Source organism: Schistocerca serialis, chromosome 3 (assembly GCF_023864345.2).
Source record: "Schistocerca serialis cubense isolate TAMUIC-IGC-003099 chromosome 3, iqSchSeri2.2, whole genome shotgun sequence".
NCBI classification, from domain to species: Eukaryota; Metazoa; Arthropoda; class Insecta; order Orthoptera; family Acrididae; genus Schistocerca; species Schistocerca serialis.
This window is the reverse complement of record NC_064640.1, coordinates 445,580,725-445,600,629: the sequence shown is the minus strand read 5'-3', so window position 1 is coordinate 445,600,629 and position 19,905 is coordinate 445,580,725. Positions and strand designations below refer to the sequence as shown.

Sequence of the window (19,905 nt, the reverse complement as noted above, 5' to 3'; positions counted from 1 at the left end):
TAATCCATATGTGACTACCTCCAGTTTAACTTTGTTGGGCTGCATAAAAAAGAATTACAAACAAACGAATATCATACTACATACAAACAAAAATAGAAAACAACAGATCGAAATTAGACAATACTACATCACTACATACGGGAGACACACACAACCAACACACAGTGAACAGGAAAAGTGAATCACTCAACAGAAATGTGTTCGAAAAACTCAGAAAGTCGGGCCGTCTGGTGTACAGAGACTATCTAGGCAAAATTCCATGACGACACATATGAATTAATAACATCACAGTTCGTAAGTAAAACCAAATAGAATAAGGGATAATCAAAATGTTTCAGTTCTAAGGCTGTACCGTCCATAATCGATATGCCGATTAGTTAAAATCGCCGTGAGCGTTGAGACAATCATCCCACCGACTCACCAGGTTGAAGATACCCATTGGGTAAAACACGTTGTCCTGCTGCGTTAAGAACTCCGTAACTGCCTGCTGCACATCCTCGTTCGATGGAACCGTCGACCGTTCATGCCCTTCTTTAAGGGACCGAAGGTGTAAAAATTACTTGTGAAGAGACCAGTATTATAGGGCTGGTTCTCGAATGTCTCCCACTTGAGTTGGCGAAGTTTTGCGTTACGACATTTGCGGCATGGGAACGTGTGTGATCATGAAGCAGCAGCACGCCTTGTCGCAATTTTCATTCCACAACGGTGGTTTTCAACAAACATGCTGCCCCATACTCGTTATTCATTCACCGATGGATGTCTACCGGTGTTGGACCTTCGGCAGCCAAGCGTGGCTCTTGTTTGGTTGCGTTTGGTAATAACTTTGCAGTAGTTGACGTATCTGCATTTACCGCACGCTCGTCGAAAACACAGAAATGCTACACCAATCCCTTACATACATGTCGGTGCTTACATACCAGCTTCAGAGTCGCGCTTCGTTGCATACAGCTGCAGGATTGTCTTCAGGCGGAAACTTTTCGATCGCTCCTTATAATTCAACCTTACAAAACTTGCTCTGCAAAAAGTTGTTCCTCGCCCAACGACAAAGGAACAAAAAAAAAAGTGTAATTTAGTAACATATCTGTAATTATTGTATAATGCAATTATTATATACATAGAACAAACATCTGTTATATGGCATTCAAGAAGCCTCACAAATAAAAAGAAGCGAAACGCGTGTAGTACAAAACAAACAGGCTTTTATTTGGTTGAACTGATGGACCACACCTCCAAGAATACAGAAGCAATTAAAGAACGATGGAAAACATGAAAAAAGAATTTTTGTTTTCTTTATATGTGTTGCAAAGTATTCGTAATAGCTATGTTCAGTTCAACTGGATAAACTGTAATTGAAGACAATGTTAGTAACGGCTTTTTCATTTTCAACTGTTATGAAATGGTAGCCTACTTATTAGCTTTTCGCTTCCTTTAGAAGGTAAAAAAAAAATCTTTGTAAGGTTATAGATACACCGACGGGAAAAAATAGCAACACCAAAAGAAATTATTAGAGTAGAGTAATGAAATTGCGTGAATATACTTGTCGAGGAAACATATTTCACTGTTAACATCGCAAAATCAAAGGTTAATCTAAGCGCGAGATAAGCTATTGCAAATGTAAATGCGGTAAATTACTAATCGGAGTAACTGCCAGAATGCTGAATACAAATATGTAAACATACAGGTGCCGGATGTCAGTTTGCGGGTGGAGTTCCATGCCTGTTGTACTTGGTCGGTAAATACAGGGTCAGTTAATGCTGCTTGTGGATGACACCTGAGTTGTCGCCCGACGATGTCGCATATGTGCTCAATTGGAGACAGATCTGGTGATCGAGCAAGCCAAGGCAACGTGTGGACACTACGCGCAGCGTGTTGGGTTACAACAGCGGTATGTGGGCGAGCGTTACGCTATTGCAAGACATCCCCACGAATGCTGTTCATGAATGGCACCACAACAGATCGAATCATCAGACTGATGTACAGATTTGCAGTCAGGATGCGTGGGATAACCAAGAGAGAGTTCCTGCTGTCATGCGAAATCGCATCCCAGACCATAACTCCAGGGGTAAGTCCAGCGCGTCTACCACGCAGAAAGGTTGGCTGCAAGCCCTCAGCTGGCCTCCTACTAACCAACACACAGCCATCACTGGCACCGCGGCAGAACCAGTTTTGATTAAAAGACACAACAGACCTCCACCCTGCCCTTCAATCAGCTCTTGATTTGCACCACTGAAGTCGCAAACGACGTTGTTTTTTGTTCTGTGGAATGCACGCTACACGGTATCTGTCTCGGAGCTGTCCTCGAAGTAACCGATTTGTAACAGTTCGTCTGGAGCCGCGCGACCGCTACGGTCGCAGGTTCGAATCCTGCCTCGGGCTTGGATGTGTGTGATGTCCTTAGGTTAGTTAGGTTTAAGTAGTTCTAAGTTCTAGGGGACTGATGACCTCAGCAGTTAAGTCCTATAGTGCTCAGAGCCATTTGAACCATTTGTAACAGTTCATTGTGTCGCCAACTGCTGCTCAAATTGCTTTTGCAGATGCAGTACGATGCACCAGAGTCATAGACCGAACACAATGGTCTTCACACTCTGCAGTGCCACGTGGCCGTCCGGAGCCCAGTCTTCTTGCGACCGTACATTCTCGTGAGCACCGTTGACTGCAGTCATGTACAGTGCCTACAGTTCTGCCAAGTCTTTCTGCAGTATCGCAGAACGAACATGCAGCTCCTCGTAGTCCTATTGCAAGACCTCTTTCACACTCAGTGAGGTGTTGATAATGGCGTCTTTATCGCCTTAAAGGCATTCTTGACTAAAATTAACTCACCACTTCCAATCTCAAAGGTAACTAACTCTCACGGCGGTTACAGCGTGTTGTTAAAACAAACCAGATCTGATTCCTCCTTCTGGTTCTACTAGCGCCGCTCTCGCGCGACTGGCGCGAAATTTGAGTAGACATCATCTATCAGATGTAGAAAATATGTCTGCCAACTTTCGTTTATGTCGTACAACTCCGTCTTGGTGTTGCGATTTCTTTTCCTTCAGTTTATTAAGGGCGTCTCATAAACTGCAACAGAATGTGAACATATCGAGAGAATTCGCAATGTGGTATAAGACGATCGGCAGTCGAAGGCGCAATATCGGCCGAGAGAGTCGGTACATTTAAACGAAAATTGTATTTGAGCTGGCTTTATGCTACTTGTTTGATTCAAAAAAGGTTCAAATGGCTCTGAGCACTATGGGACTCAACATCTGAGGTCATCAGTCGCCTAGAACTTAGAACTACTTGAACCTAACTAACCTAAGGACATCACACACATCCATGCCCGAGGAAAGATTCGAACGTGCTACCGTAGCGGTCGCGCGGTTCAAGACTGAAGCGCCTAGAACCGCTCGGCCACACCGGCCGGCTGTTTGACTCATTTGAGGAAAAAGCAAATGCGAAAACAATGTCTTCAACAATATGTCGGTCGTTTTAAAAATAACCGAACTGATTTTGTGTATATAGTTGGTCAGTTTAAATATCTAGGATCGACAGTCACCCATCCAACTGACACATATTATGAAACAAAACAGAGGTTGATATCAGCTAACAGAACCTGTTTTGCATTTAAGAAACAGTTTCCTCAAGGCTATTACCAGTACCACCAAATTAACGTTTTATAAAGCACTTAAAAGATCAATGTCCGTCTCTATAGCTCAATGGTCAGCGTGTGTGGCTCCAATGTGGGGGATCTGGGTTCGGTTCAAAAAAATGGTTGAAATGGCTCTGAGCACTATGGGACTTAACTTCTAAGGTCATCAGTCCCCTAGAACTTAGAACTACTTAAACCTTACTGACCTAAGGACATCACACACATCCATGCCCGAGGCAGGATTCGAACCTGCGACCGTAGCGGTCGCGCGGTTCCAGACTTTAGCGCCTAGAACCGCTCGGCCACCCCGGCCGGCATCTGGGTTCGATTCCCGACTCTACGAAGAACCTTTCCTTGGTGGGAGTATTGGAACGGGGTGCACTCAGCATCTTGGGGCCAATTGAGGAGCTGCTTGATTGAGAAATAGTGGTTCCAATGTCGAGACGGCTGACAACGACGGGCTGAGCGGCGTGCCGACCTCATTCCCTCCTTGCTGAATCCAGATGACACCATTGGCGGAGGGTGGCACGACGGTCAACCGGTCACGATTGGTCCATCTGGGTCAGAACGCACAGCTTTGCTTTGCTTCCTTTATAAGACCAGTTTTTACATATGCCTCGGAAACGTGTTCATTAACTTGAAGAAAGCGAATGTTACTCTGAAGAACCGTTGGCTCCAACTGTAAAAGGGGAATATGTGGGAGGAGGTGCAACGGCGAACTGTACACCATATATAAAGATCTACGTATTAGAAGACTAGTGAAATCAGCCAGATTGAGACAGGCGGGGCGCCTGACGCGCATGAGTGATACGGAAGTAACTAAAAGGAAATGAGACGGAAATCCAGAGGGTCAAAGAGAACGGGGTCAAGAGAGAACATAATGGATAGATGGAGCTATGGAGGATCTACAGAAAATCAGCTGGAGGGGATGGAACGCACGATGTTTGGAGCGTGATAACTGGTGGAGAATTTTTGAAGACTCTAAGTTTCACAACGAACAGGAGAGCGACAGAAGAATAACTGATTTTGAGCACCATGTTGTTGCTGTGTACGAGATGTGGGTCCAGCAGTTCACACCTGAATCGATATGGCAACCAAAGGAATGGCTTCAAGGCAGTGCCCTGGAAGCAAAAACGCAATGTTTATTTCAAATGCTGGATAGATTATAGATGACGTTTTCTGGAGCGCAAAAGGAGTTCTTCTAATTGAGTGCTTTAAAAAGGGCAAAACAATGATTTTTGAATACTTTTCACGTCTCCTGGACGACCTTGATGAAAATAACGCGAGATGAGTCCTGGGTTTCAGAAAAATATATAAAAAAGAATTATTTTCTGAAAAAGTGAACGTGTTCAAAAAGGTGCTTTGGCAGTGGGAAAAATAAATATGAGGTAAAATTTTCCGGCCGGCCGAAGTGGCCGTGCGGTTAAAGGCGCTGCAGTCTGGAACCGCAAGACCGCTACGGTCGCAGGTTCGAATCCTGCCTCGGGCATGGATGTTTGTGATGTCCTTAGGTTAGTTAGGTTTAACTAGTTCTAAGTTCTAGGGGACTAATGACCTCAGCAGTTGAGTCCCATAGTGCTCAGAGCCATTTGAACCATTTTGAAAATTTTCCGGAACAGCTACTACATTAAAGAGAATTATGACCTACTCGTATATCTACCACCTGTTCACACAAAAAATGAAATTTGTAGCTAATAAATGTTTTGAGTCCTACGAAGTGGTTATAATCATTGAAAAAAAGTTGGACCACGTGCATCGACCTAAAAGGGAAGTGTGTCGGCTAATCAGTGCATTGTTTTTCACTATCGGGGAGAGAAATTTTTCTGTTCCGTCGTAGACCGAAGGATGCTTAATTGCAAGGTAATGTAGTTTTTGAGAAGAGACTGTATACTCTGCGCAACTGCAATAAATATCCGGTCTAAGAAATGGTTTTGGAAAAAAGTTACATTATGTATCAGGGTCGATGCCAAAATCCATTACAATAAAATTCAGATAGTATCCTATGTGTAGCGACACATTTGAAAAAACACTTGAATTTTAGTAGGAAGGAGTGGTGTTCATACAGTCGTCATAATGATATACAGGGCGTGCTGAAAAGTAGTGCCTCCGAATGTTTTATGTGAAAACCTTTAGGTTTTTTAAATAAAACATACGTTATTAACATTCTACATCTTTATTCTTCATACCTACATATCTGCAGTCCTCTGCCGCTAGAGGGCCCGGATTGTAGCATGTAACGTGGCGGTGTGTAACATAACTATGTCGGTGCGTGAGGAACAGCGTTCTCCAATCGGTTTTCGAATTCGAAGAGTTCCTCCACACATGGAGCACTTTCTCTTTCAGCATGGCAATGTCAGAGCACACACGAGCGCTGCGACATCTGCGTCAGTATGACGCCTTGGTTTCACTGTCATCCATAATCCTCGATACAGTCCCGACTTGGCCCCATCCAACTATCATCTGTTTCCAGAACTCAAAGAACACCTTCGAGGACTTCACTTTGACAGTGATGAAGCGGTGCAGTCAGAGGAGAGGTTGTGGCTCCGTCAACAAAGTGAAACATTCTACAGTGACGGTTCAACAAATTGGTCTCTCGCTCGGAGAAATGCTTTCATCGCCAGGGTGAGTATGTTGAGAAATAAATATGTAGACTTTAAGAATAAGGATTTAGAATGTTAATAAAGTTCGTCTCATTTAAAAAGCTTTAAGAGAATTTACATAAAATATGCGTAGTCGTTACTTTTCGACACTCTCTCATATGTTTTCCGTTATTTACGTAAAACGCCGCAGGCATTTGAAGAGATGGGCTTTTACAAAGCAGTTGCCGATATCTTTCCACGTCCTTGTGCAACTGAGTTTGCATTCCGCTCCTAGTAACCTCAAATCGACGTGTCATTGAAATCTAACCTGCCTCAATCCTGCCCTATAGCAAAGGTCTGGAACGCCAATAAGAGAAAATGATAGTTTGAATCCATCCTCATCTGCGAGTCACTTGCTCTTGCTGGCGGCAAAAACGTACGTTTCTCTACATTACTGCATTCTTCATCAATTACTGTAAAATGTATGGGAAAGTGAATATTTTACCGCAGCATAGGGAAAGCTTTATTTCATTTCCATTTACACATGAAAGACAGAAAGAATTACTGCTTATATACGTCTCCGCAAACTGATCTCATTCAGTTTTATCTTCACGAACCCTAGGGACGATGTAGAAAATAGGTTGAAGAATATTCTTACATATCGCATTGTTACCAGTTCTTCAAAGTTCCGGATCAAATGTTTTACCGTTTATCAGTTGCCCACCTTCAACTGTTTGCCTGTTTGTATTTTTCATCACTTCCGTTACACTTTCCCGTGAGACAAAAAATACTGAGCCTATTCGTGCTGTGCTCTGTATTCCCTGGTAGTCTAAATTGACACGGATCCCCTTCATATTCAGTAGAGTCGAATTCTAATATAAACAGTTCACTTTGCAGTAGGTTCGACGACTGTTTTCTTTGGAATAAAAGAACATGAGTCTGTGTAAACAGTAAGATATTTGTCTTGATCGCCAATATAATTTTTTAGTTATCAGCTCAGGACTCCTTTCGGGAGAACCTCATCATCAGAAGCTTCTTGAGATGATAAAATTGTTTTGGCTACGAAACAATTGTCTCAACATTTAGTGTCAATATGGTCGCAGATATCCTTAGGTGCTTTTGTGTCTAATGTAATAAAATATGATTCTGTACATTTGTGTGAATTAAAGATACACTGCAAGACCTTCGGTTTTTGATTACGAGCTGTATGAGTCCTCCAGGTTGTCGTCAATGGGAAGCTAACCCTAGCCTCCCTCTTTTCTCTCCTTCGAAAGCTAGGGTCACTTCATTTACACATTATTCTGTCGTTTGACTAATGGATACACGAACACAAATTGATTGATATTCATCTATTGGGTTCGAATGCCATTCGCTTGCAACCTTCTATGTTTAACTGGGAACGGGATATTGCTGTGCGGGACAATTAGCATCTGGCAAATAATTTTACCACCTACCAAATCTGATGGCATACAATTACCAACGGAATTGCTTTCAAATTGAAGCTATTAAGTCCATCCATTTTACGAAGAAATGAAGTGTTTGTGGAACTGTAGCCACGTGGAGCACAGCATTGTATGGTAGTGGAACATGGACTGTGGGAGAACCGGAACAGAAGAAAACGAAACATTTGAGATGTGGTGCTACAGACGAATGTTGAAAATTAGGTGGACTGGTAAGGTAAGGAACGACGAGGTTCTGCGCAGAATCGGAGAGGAAAGGAGTATGTGGAAAACACTGACAAGGAGAAGGGACAGGATGATACGACATCTGTTAAGACATGATGGAATGACTTCCACGGTACTAGAGGGAGCTGTAGAGGGTAAAAGCTGTAGAGGAAGACAGAGATTTTAATACATCCAGCAAATAATTGAGGATGTCGGTTGCAAGTGCTACTCTGAGATATAAATGCCGAAACATGTAGTGAATATACCAAATCAAGTTTTATGCTATGTTCTAGGTCTAGATAGTCGTGGCTTAAATATTTTCTGGGACTGATAGCTGAGCATACTTTATAACAATATTAAAATGGAGGAAAGCATCCTGACATTCTGCAAAAATATATTTGTTTGGCCACGAACCGGATTTCGGCTTCTGAGGCCATCTTCAGGTGCAACTGAATGTTGCAAACAAAATAAACACGATGTGCAAGTTACACTGATATTATTTATACAGAAGATAAAAAATGACAGTGTTTCATAGGAAAACCTTACTTTTTATTTTTGTTTTTGTCACACAGAAATAACAACATTAACTAAAAGAGGGGTAAACAAAGTTTTTCGATGGGGGTATGCCTAACAACAGATGAGGAATAAGATGCCTTTACAGTTTGAATCTAGTATTTGTAATGAAAACTTAATTTAACAAAGGGGAAAATGGAAACTTTTATTGCTAGGCTGGCAGGCTGTGTCATGTGTTTGATGATCTCCGGCTTTTTGCTAAAAGATTATTTCTATGTGAAAAATAAATGTTTTCCTATGATAACACTGTCATTTTTATATCTTCTAAATGAATACTAAGTCGCACATCATATTTATCTGTATCTGCGACTTTCAGTTGTCACCTAAAGATGGCCTGAGAAGCCGAAAGCCGCTTCATGACCAAATGAATATAATTTTGCAGCGCAGTACTTCCTAATATCTCATTAACTAGTCTTTCAAATGCCTCATCTCTTAGACTAACACCTCAATGAGGTAATTTAATAAAATGACTCGTCAAAAGTATCGGGAGATGGGTGGTGCTACTTGACAATGTGCCGAATGATGCGGCTAGATGCGACGAGTGGCGCTGTGTAAACGCGGTATCTCTGTGTAACAGAAATGTGTGAAATGAACATGGCAGTACGCTGGGAGTTATCCAACTTCGAACGTGGGATGATAATCGGTGCAAGGCTTACGGGTCATAACATATCGGCGATTACACAAGACTTCGGGTTTACGAGGTCATCGACGTCTTAGAGTTGATTTTCAACACCGCCGAGACGATGTTTCCACATGAGTAAATCGCCGCAATGACGGACCACAAATGTTTGACGACCGCAAATGTTGCGTCAGCAGCGCCATACGGGACGATCTGCGTATACCGTAAGTCAGATAGCTCCCGATTTGAATGGGTATCGTCAGAAACCCATTCCTTCCGGGACTGTAAATTCACTCTATAGGTCTCAGCAGCCGGCGACCAATATTCAATGTCATCCTATGACCTACAACCAAACTGTGTATATTCTTTTTCTACAGGGAGTAAACGAAGGGCATTTACAAGTATACACAGGACTCCGAGACAATCCGTTTTATACTGAATGTTTGTTGTCCATCAGTTGGCGAGACATCTGGAGACCGCTTTACAGAATATACAGCAAGGATGAGTGTTGTGCTTTGTGACACTTTCCAAATTTTCACTTCTTTATAACAGAAATTTAATACATTTTGTTATTCCATTTTAAAATGATGCCATTTCTGTTTTGTGCTGCAGTATTTTTCTGAAATGACAAAAATGTCTCTGGGAAATTACTCCAGAAAAATAAAAAAAAATTGTTCCAACGTACAACATGATCATGTACCTAGAAGCAAATAGTCAATTGAAATTTAAAAGCGCTTTAATCGAGAAAATCTTGTCATTGCCGTATTTAATACTCTTACATTATTAATCCACTAAGGACCAATAATCGTCAAGAGAAATCAAATTAAGCAGAATTATCATCAAAAACCAGTTACAAGTTTAAAACATTTTGAAATCGAAGCTATTGGAATCTATCGCAAATTTTCATCTTCAAGACAGGTAAATTGTTAACAGATTAGTGAAAATCGATTAATTTGCGAATATCCCACTTATCCTGGAGAAAGACCGCCTTCCGTTCCGATGTACAAGATGGTACACGACTGACCAAGTACGGCTTTACCGTCCACGGGTTATATAACTAGTTTCAAAAATATATACGATTTTACTTGCCATAAAATTCTGTAACTGACGAATTAACAGTATATTACAAACAGCACTTAAATGTGTACAACTGGAAATATTTACAAATGCTACACAAAGAAACCTCATCCCTAACAATAACAAAAAATTGCAGAAAGTGTTTATGGCACTCTCTGGTGTGCATTTCTTCATGAGATTTAAAAATCAGCCACTAGATTCAAGTATCGACCAAGAAACATTATGGGTTCGTAGGTGCACTAGCCTCTAGCTACAATACTCTTCCCTGCACACACATGCGTGCCATCTGAGCTAGTAGAGCCTTGGCGTGCGTTCCTATTTAATCCCTCAAATGGTCGGTTGCAGCGAGATTCTTCGAAGGGCACATTTGGCCAGAAACGATAACTACCCCACTGTTTCACGAGCCGAAGGATTGCCTGTCTCCCAAATTCCGACGGCTGTGAAAGGATACAGTACTCCACAGGGTCCTGCAGTTCGTCGTCCGAGTTGAGAGGCTTCTCTTTGAGATGTTTTTTCTAGCGGACCAAACACATGGAAGTCGCAGGGCGACATGTCCGGGTTGTAGGGCGGATGTTCAAGCCGCTCCGACTGGAACTTGGCCATAACACTTCGTGTAACCTTGGAGAAGTGTGTACGTGCGTTATCGCGGAGTATAATCACCCCCTCCGTGAACAGGACAGGCTATTTGCTCTTGATAGACTTGCTAGGCTACATAGTATATCACCGTATGCGTTACTGATAATGAATTTGCCGTGGTCGAGGAATTCGATGACTACAGGACTTCGGACGTCGAAAAAGACGGTGAGAATCAAGTTGCCTGCTGAGGGCACAGCTCTGAATATTTTAGGGGACAGTGAAGACACTATATTCACGTCCCTAGATGACTCACTACGTTACCCCAAAGAGGCACATGTAAATTTCAACCGGTTAGGTTGTAACGACATTTCGTACCTTTTCATTTCAGCATTGCTTATAAATAAGTGTTTGTTTTGTCTTATAAACACAGAAAAGTTCTAAGATTTGTTAACAAGGCAAGAAATTGCAAAAACCTCCACGCCACACACCCCAGCTTAAAACGTTCCATGTTATTGTCAGCAGCCTATGCTTAACAAACAAACATGATAGACAAATAAATGTCACAAAGGGAAGATTCTATATGTGACGACAGCAAAAGCGTATAAGAATGTCACGTGTCACAATACATGCTCGATGTTTAGCACGCTTGCCCCAGTGCAGTGTCTCACCGCTTTGCCACAGCTTCACCCAGGCGTGATAAAACGCCATAGTTCGTCTGAATTACAAGGGTAGAGACAGCAATACGAGTGCTGTGATCCGTTTAGGATACGACGAGGGTGTTATAAATACAGAAAAAAAACGATGAGTTTAGATTTGTGCTCTTTTCAGGCCACGAAATGATCCGTAACGCTACATACACCTACGTCTGACGAATGTTGTTTCGCACAATTACAGTTGAATCTAATGACATAGCACTATATGCAGACGTTCGCCCCAGTTTCAACAACAACTTCGACTAAATGCGGTAGCATTTACTAAAATCAACTAAATTCACGTCACTTAGATTCGGTGGACTAACACAGAATTCCATGATGTACTATCCTAAGACACCAGCCCACAAATTCGCCTTGAAATTTTGTCTTTCGCGACATTGGAAGGTGTAATGAGGGCTTTCATTAACAACAACACCGCCACGCCTTACCATCATGGTATGAGGGTCCGAGGATGGTCAACACTGACCGAAACCGATTAACACCGAATTTTTTTGTCGTCAAGACTGTTTTTTAATTAATTTTAAAGCACTTTTAGCCACACCGCTGTTTCTCCACGAGAAATGTTCTCAGAAATTACTATTTCGAGTAGATGCATCAAACCGAGAACAATATTGTGCATAAATCCTCATTTCTGCGTGTGCATTAGAATTTGTGGCATTGCAACACAGATGCATGACTACCAATTTATTTAATGTTAAGCGTGCAATCTTAATGTCAGCCAATTCAACGGCCTGCCATGAGTCGGAAGCAATTCATCCAGCATACGAGAATGTATTCGCCGTTATTTCTGAAACACAATTCAGGGCTAGAGTTACGAGAACGTACCAGGACGGACACACAGTACCGACCAGCTCCACACACCTCAGTTTGGAAGAGCGTCTGGTGCTTCACTTTTGTAGGGTGATTTTCACATATTTCTCGACACGAAGGCTCACACGCAAGCATGCTATAACAAATCGGGTGTCTGATGTTCTATACACCACTGTGCTTACCTGTAAATTTCATCTCTTGCAAAATATACACAGAGTTTTAAGCTCGAATCTCTGTAGAGATCACCATTGGCTTACTTTACAATCAGGAAGTTCGTGTCCATAACACATTTTAAAATTTCAAAAACATTGGGGGCCATATTTCACACGGCATATTATATAGCACAGGCAGGTACTCTACACACGGGTTCGGCGTGCAGCTGACGTACGAGCTTAATGGCATGCACAAGCCTGCAGTCAGGGAAACTGAGCTGTGTAAACGGGGCTTAGACAGCACTATAACAGGACGCGTTACAACCGTGATATCTGAGGAACTTTGTATGCAATGCTAATTCGTTAATCCCACGATATTCAAGTCGCGCGCCGAATATGTCCTCAACTATATCTGAATTGTAAATCAATCGTCGTCATACAGCTGATGCTTGATTACGCTATTGGCGCCAAATTGCTGGAAACGGTAACTGCTGTAAAGTACCAAGGAGTAACCGTCCGGGGCGACCTAAAGTTGGAATGGCCACATAAAACTAATTTGTAGATAAGGCAGATACAAGGCTGAAATTCGTTGGGAGAGTCTTAAATGTAATTCATCCACGAAAAAAACTCTCGTTCGGCAGCGTCTTGAGTGTGGCTCATCAGTCGGTGACCCATAACACGTGGGATTAATAGGAGAGATAAAGAAGATCCAAAGAAGAGCAACACTTTTCGTCATGGAATCGTTTAGTTGGCTCGAAAGCGCTATTGAGAGGCTCAGCAAACTCCAGTTGCAGACGCTACAAAAGAGGCGTTGTGAATGATGGACAGGTTTACTGTTGAATTTCCGAGATCATGCTTTCCTGGATGAGGGTGTTACCTGTATCTGATACGCCTCGCGGAATGACCACAACGAGAAAAGCGGAGGAACTAGATTTGCTAAGGAGGTCTGACGACAGTCATGCTTTACAAGTTCCATTCGCTAATGAAACAGGGAAGGGGGCCTCAGAGAATGGTATCAGAAGTACCGTCTGACACAAACCTTAAGGTAGCTTATGGGTTATAGATGTAGTTAGGGAGTAATTCTGTTTCACGTTCTCATACTTAAGTGTCTTACTAATATAAAAAAATGTAAGGCTAGACGCCAAGTAGAGAAGCACGTAAGACGCGCCGGTACGGCTTCATTCATATCTGTGGTCCAGATACATCTTGGCTGGCCGCCAGCCGTAGCACGCTATTTGCTGTACGCGTCCGAGCGATGAAAGTCGTGGTTTTCATTTTATCCCACGTATATTCTATTTATAAACTTGTAAATTTACGTGTTCGGTGAGTGCGTCATTCGCTCAGATGCTCCAGAGCTACATGGAAACGTGCTGTCAACTCCCAGGGGAGAGATTCTCAACAGTACAACAATTATAGGTTGAAACTACGGAGTGGTGGCAAGCCTTCAACGGCCATGGGGCTACCGTCCCGCAGACATTTCGCTTATTATGGAACTCCGGAGGTTCATGACCTCTTAGATCTATTGCTGCTTTATGTATTCCTATTAAACTTAACGTTACCATTCCAAAATGTTACAAATAATATTTCTTTAATGATACATCCCAAAAGTAAAAACGTTTCACTTCTTATACTGGAGGGTGGTGAGTGGCGTAACGGTATACCTTACCGGTGGAAGATGACTAGTAAAAGTCCTAAGGCATATATTGTACATAACTATCTCTTTGAGAGCTCTCTTTTCTGAAATACTTAATTAAATATAAAAGAAAGGTGCTAAATGTAAGTATGATAAGGAACCATGTAAGGCCGACTTATGACAACAGTGGATTATAGAAGACGTGAATGAGATGCCCGTGGCAAAATATCAACATTTCGTCCTGGAAGAGGCATCAAACGAAGGAAGGTTGGAATTAAAAGTCTCATTGATGTTGAAGCATTAGTTCTGTCGAAAAATGTCTTAGAGACACTGTCCTGAAGTGATTACGGAAACCACAGAGTACATTAAACGAATAATAGAATGAGCTTTGAACTGCGCTTCCATCAAATACGAACCGAGTGTCTCAACCATTGCAACACCTTGTTCGGCCAAGCAGAGATATAAAAGTGAGAATATTCACCTAATACATCGTATGTACTGTGAAAACTTTCGGACGTAGATAATGATTGATTCAGTTGAGAGATCACTTTGATTAATTTCCGAAAACACGACTTTAAGGTACATAAATCATTTAGTGGCATAGTGAACTCATATCATTCAAAACAAAATAAAATGTTGAGACCTGGCTGTTGATATTTTCATTACTATTTACGTACAGATCCAGTTTCATTCTGACGTTGATTTAATATCTTATGGGCAGAGAAAATTAAAAGACGCGTCTCAGGTGGAATGAATGTACTCCTACACACGATAGTACAAAGTACTTATACGACGTACTGAAGGATATTAAGCACATAAAAATACAACTCTTTTGGAAGAAATTAGATTTGCGTAATGGAAATCTTGAGTCCTGGTTTAGAGAAGACGAAACAAAGTTTTTGCATGTCGCACGAAATGCTCCGTTATTTTCCTCTGACTCGTAATCTGAGCGAATGCGTATTCTTTTCCAGTCATAATTATGCGGTTACTATGAAATACAACTGGGATACCGAAATCTTTCCTTCATCTCAACGTTTCATCACCACCAGCCAGAATGAAACAGAGATTGCCGAGAGATTAAAATTGTAGCTTGTACGTACTTTTCATCCAGCTGGTCTGAAAATAAAATACAACCACTGTTGTGAGCTGAGATGAAACTTCGCAGCGGACAGCTCTGTTATTGCCGGACGCGGACGAAGAGACACGAGGTCGTGTATCACACGGCAGCGGTTATTTAGTCACTAGTGCGTCAGTCTAGAGTGCAGGTCTTTCATTCACGGACAGAGATTTGACATGCGTCCAACTAACTTCTTTTATTATAATTTAATAATTGGGGAGTAGTTTATGCACCACACAAAATGAAGGCAGCTTCAGTCAGTTCACATAGACACGTATTCGCACGTCACATCCACTACATCTAAGAAAGTTGTGAACAAATTTCATTACCATTTCCTGACTATGGTTATAAAATTAACATGCCTGTGAGTCAACAGCTACTGGAAACACCAGATACGTGACGAGTATATACCAAAGAAACACGGGCTTTCTAAAGCCTATACTGGTTATCGCGATATATAACATTAAAAAGTTTTGCCATTTTGTCAACCCGTAAATTCAGCTCCTACAAAATTTATGTGCAATTTTGAAACCAAGATCTTACAGAAGTGTTGTAATAAAAAAATTAACGGATGCGGAAGTGTATATAACTTTGAAACTTTTTATCATCCGTTGGCAGGAGTAAAGACTCCTTAAACTAGCTATAAGAAAACTACATTTGTGAAAATAACGCACTTATTATTTAATTCAACGACGGCTAGTTGGCTCATGAGTAGTTCAAAAGCTTTTTAATATTTAATTATGTATAATTAACCTACGCTAAAAAAAAAAAACGTGTCAGCTGTATGAGGGGCAGTCAAATAAAAACCGAAAACGCGCGACAGTGGGACTATGGAATGGTTCCATTCAAAAATAATCAGCACACGCATTAAGACACTTATCTCAATGGGAGACTAGACCATCGATTCCAGTTTCTTAGAACGCGGTCGACCGCAGACGGATCCACAACCGCAGCCAATCGCGCACTTCCTCGTCCGACTGAGGTCAACGTCCAAACATGTCTTACTAGAATTTGTGTGCACAGCTTTGGCTTTATTTGGCGGGAAGCATATGGAATGTTTCCATTGCTTGAATCGCCGTTTGCCCTCGGACTCGAAATGGTGGGATCATGTATGGTCATGAGGACCTTATTTCGACTGCAGGGCTCTCCGCTCGCCGAGTTCCTCGAGCAATGAACCACAACAGCACGCCTCGCTATGAAGGCGTTTTGCAGAAACTGCGACTCGCTATAAAATCTTTAGCACGAGAACGCTGTCGGACAGAATCATCCCGATGCACTACAACGTCAGCTCCCACACTACCAGTCGGATGATGGCTACGCTTCCGTGATTCAGTTGGGAAACACTGCAGCTCGGATTGTTCACCGTGTGACTTTCACATCTTTGGCGTCCTGAAGAACAACATGCGTGAATGTCTGTTTCCGTCGGACGAGGCAATGTAAAAGTGGGTACAGTTGTGGACCCATCAGCAGCCTGCCGCGTTCTACGAAACGCGTCTCTCAGTGCGATAAATGTCTTAACGCGTGTGGTGATTACTTTTGATTGGAATCATTCCATGGTACCATTGTGGTGGGTGTCCCTTACAGTACAGATTGTTCTATGAAAATTAATGGTGAAGTAAAGCTGCTACTGAGCCAGATGTTTGATTGAGCAGGGCAATACTCTACTGGGAGTGGTCCGTTTCGTGTCTCTCAGAGCTGTCAACAGACACATTCACTCATTTACCTTCAGTGTAACGTGTCATATCAATTACCGCCGCGTAACGTGATTTGTTTACATACAGAAAAATGCTGCCGGATGCGGAATTCGCGTTAGCAACCACAAAAGGTCCAGAAACCAAAAGAGGATCGAACCCCGGATATTAGAATTAATAGTCTGACATTTATCCAACGTGAAGCCACTTTTAAACTTTAATTTTATGCGAACACTTATTAAGAAAACTATTTTTTAGTCTAAAGGAGCAGCATGTGAATGCGTTCATTTAGCAGTTACAGTTGTGGAAAGAAGAAATTCAAGTACAAGTGAACTGGATGATCTAGCGGAGCATGTGAGGCTCTTATTATGCACGCTTCTCAGACTTACTATAACTGTCCTTCTCCTAAATTCCTCGTTTATTGAGCGAAAATCCTCAGCCCTTCAGCGAACCGTCATTCATTATCGTCCCCCGCCGAATCGCATGAATTATTCAGACCGGATGAGATTAAAAAGGTGTCACGGTCATTTGGCGACCGTTTCGTACCGACAGTCTAGCGACCCACTTCTATACTTTAATAGAATGACCGAAATATCTTTTTCCAACTCTACCACTTCTCCACTGGCAAGCAGCCTAACGTACAGTATAGCGGAAATTCGCTAACCGTGCACGGATTGAGAAACAGGCAACGAGTTCTCATAATAGTCTGATCCACAGAACACACACGCACCACATTAGGTAGGACACGCGTCTGTCTGTCCACTACAATGTTTCTCTATGCATTGTGGGACGTGCACCTTCCAATGTGTAATAACATTATACAGTACAGTTTTTCGATATAGTGTGTAAATTTTCCAAACAGATTATTCACTGTGCACCGCGTTACAAAACGAATAAAAAATCAAATGATACACGATCAGATGTGCGAATCCATGCCTTCGCTGCCACCTACGTCGGAATTACACAAAGTGTATGGCAGCAGCACTCACACCTGTTGAGCGACGCCTCCTGGCTACCTGTTGCTCACACAATCCTCAACACACGGATGACGCATAAGACCAAAATTTCCGAAAATAGCATTTTGAGTAGCCTTAGAGTACCGTTTAATTCCGTAGAGATGGTAGCTACAGGAAGCACTCTCTTGACAGCACAGACGTCCTTAGGAAGAGCTCAATAAGTTTCCTTGTCCATTATTTACCAATTTCTGCAGAGAACGCGCTGGATTCCAAAGAAATTAACCTATACCGTATTTATTTATATTCATTCCCAAAGCAAAAAAAAAAAAAAAAAAAAAAAAAGAGAAACAAAGGGGGTATACCTGCTTGTATAACCAAAGACGTGTACAGTGAGAGAACCAACAAATTAGCATTTTAAATGGCCTTTAGGCAGTGAATATTTCGTGTAAAAACAGTGGTTACAGGGAGGATTCTGCTGATTCTACAGAGTTTCTCTATACTTTATTTATTTATATTCTTAGCGAAATTAATATACACGGCACAAAGGTGAAGAAGAGAAACTAGGAGGATGTACCTGTTTATATAAAGAATGGCTTCGGCGGTAAGAGAAGCAAGCAACAAGCGTTTTGAGTGTCCCTTAGGGATCGTATGTTTTGTATAAAGAAGTAGTTACAGGAAGCACTCCGTCTACAGGAAAGACTTCCTGAGGAAGAGCTGGATAAATTTCGCTATACTTTATTTGTCAGTTTCTGTAGCCAACGCTTGGGGGTGCCAACAAAATTAATCTACACCATATGCATAGTTATTTATACGGTAAAAAAGCGAACAAGAGAAGCTAAGAGTACGTACCTGCTTGTATAACCAAAGACTTCGGCAGTGAGAGAAGCAAGTATTTGAGTATCCTATAGGGATCGTATATTTCGTATAAAGGCAGTAGATACAGGAAGCGCTCTGTTAACAGTACAGACTTCCTGATAAAGGGCTGAAACATTTCACTATATTTCATTTTCCAGTTTCTGGGGCCAACAGTTAGGTATACGAATGAAATAAATCTATACCGCGTTTATACTTATCTATACGGCAGAAAAACCGAACAAGAGAAACTAAGAGATAAATACCTGCTAGTGAAATCGAGGGTTTCTCCAGTGAGAAGACTGACCAAATCTACGCATATGGGACTCAAACCAGTGGTGCAGATAAAACAGAGATATCACTCATGTGGCTGTGTACGACTTTTAGAAGAAAAAAAAAATTGTAGCTACTGAAAGTGGACAAAATGGTTGATATCTACGGTTTGAAATGAGAATTCGCGTCACGAGTGTAGATTCCTTCGACAGTCACAGCATAAAAATACACGAAGCTCCGCTGAACGACTAGACGACGTCCAGAAGAAAAGTTGCCTTTATTTAACGTTAAAACAGTTTTTAATTCCGACAGCTACAGTTCAACTACGATTACAAAACAGCTAACATCGAGCGTCATTTGTGTGTTAAGGAAAGACTTGAAAATAAAAGTAATTACGGATAGTAATGTTACGACGGAGAGTGCTACGAGATCGCACAACGAAGTCTACACAAAATATGTTACAGACACGAACTACCATTTGACGCGTCGAGGTGGGATAGGTAAGGACAAAAGTAATTGCTATCCAGAGATGAGGTATTAGCAGCAGCGGTTACCGTGAGCTGTCCTGGAGCGTATCCCGAGGTGTAGCACGTGCGCTGCGCGGCTGCCGACGAGTGTCGCGTCCGCCGAGCGCTAGGCTAGTATCCGCGCCACCAGCACCAGCACACCACTCAAGCAAGAGAGCGACTGCGCGCGCCGGTGCGCAGCGCGCCGCGCCCGCCGGCGCCCAGGAAACACATAAATCTACCTCAGGCGCGGCCAATCGCCGCGTCGCCCCACGCCGCCACAATCTACCGCATCCTGCGAATTCACACGCCAGCGCAAGGTGTTGACAAGCGACGCACAATTTATAGTTTCCCGTAGTGAGATCCCACGTCTGCATGACACCCCCCTACCCCCTCCTCCACCCTCTGCCCTTAGTCGTCGCCGTCCTACGGAATGCCGTTTCGATTTCCTCTTCCTGTTCCGGGAACGGAGACTCACGTATTTCC

General features: G+C 42.3%; 1 protein-coding gene across 2 annotated transcripts in view; it reads right to left on the bottom strand.

The window, feature by feature from the left end:
* LOC126470342 (sodium- and chloride-dependent GABA transporter 1) overlaps nt 1-19,905 on the bottom strand; it is a 381,315-nt gene that overhangs the window by 350,230 nt on the left and 11,180 nt on the right. The window contains exon 1 of one of the 2 annotated variants that reach the window (XM_050098131.1): nt 19,468-19,595. The exons of the other annotated variant lie outside the window; for it this stretch is intronic. The gene's annotated coding sequence lies outside the window, so the exon portion shown is untranslated. Of the gene's footprint in view, nt 1-19,467; nt 19,596-19,905 lie in introns of those variants that run through there. 2 annotated transcript variants of the gene reach the window in all.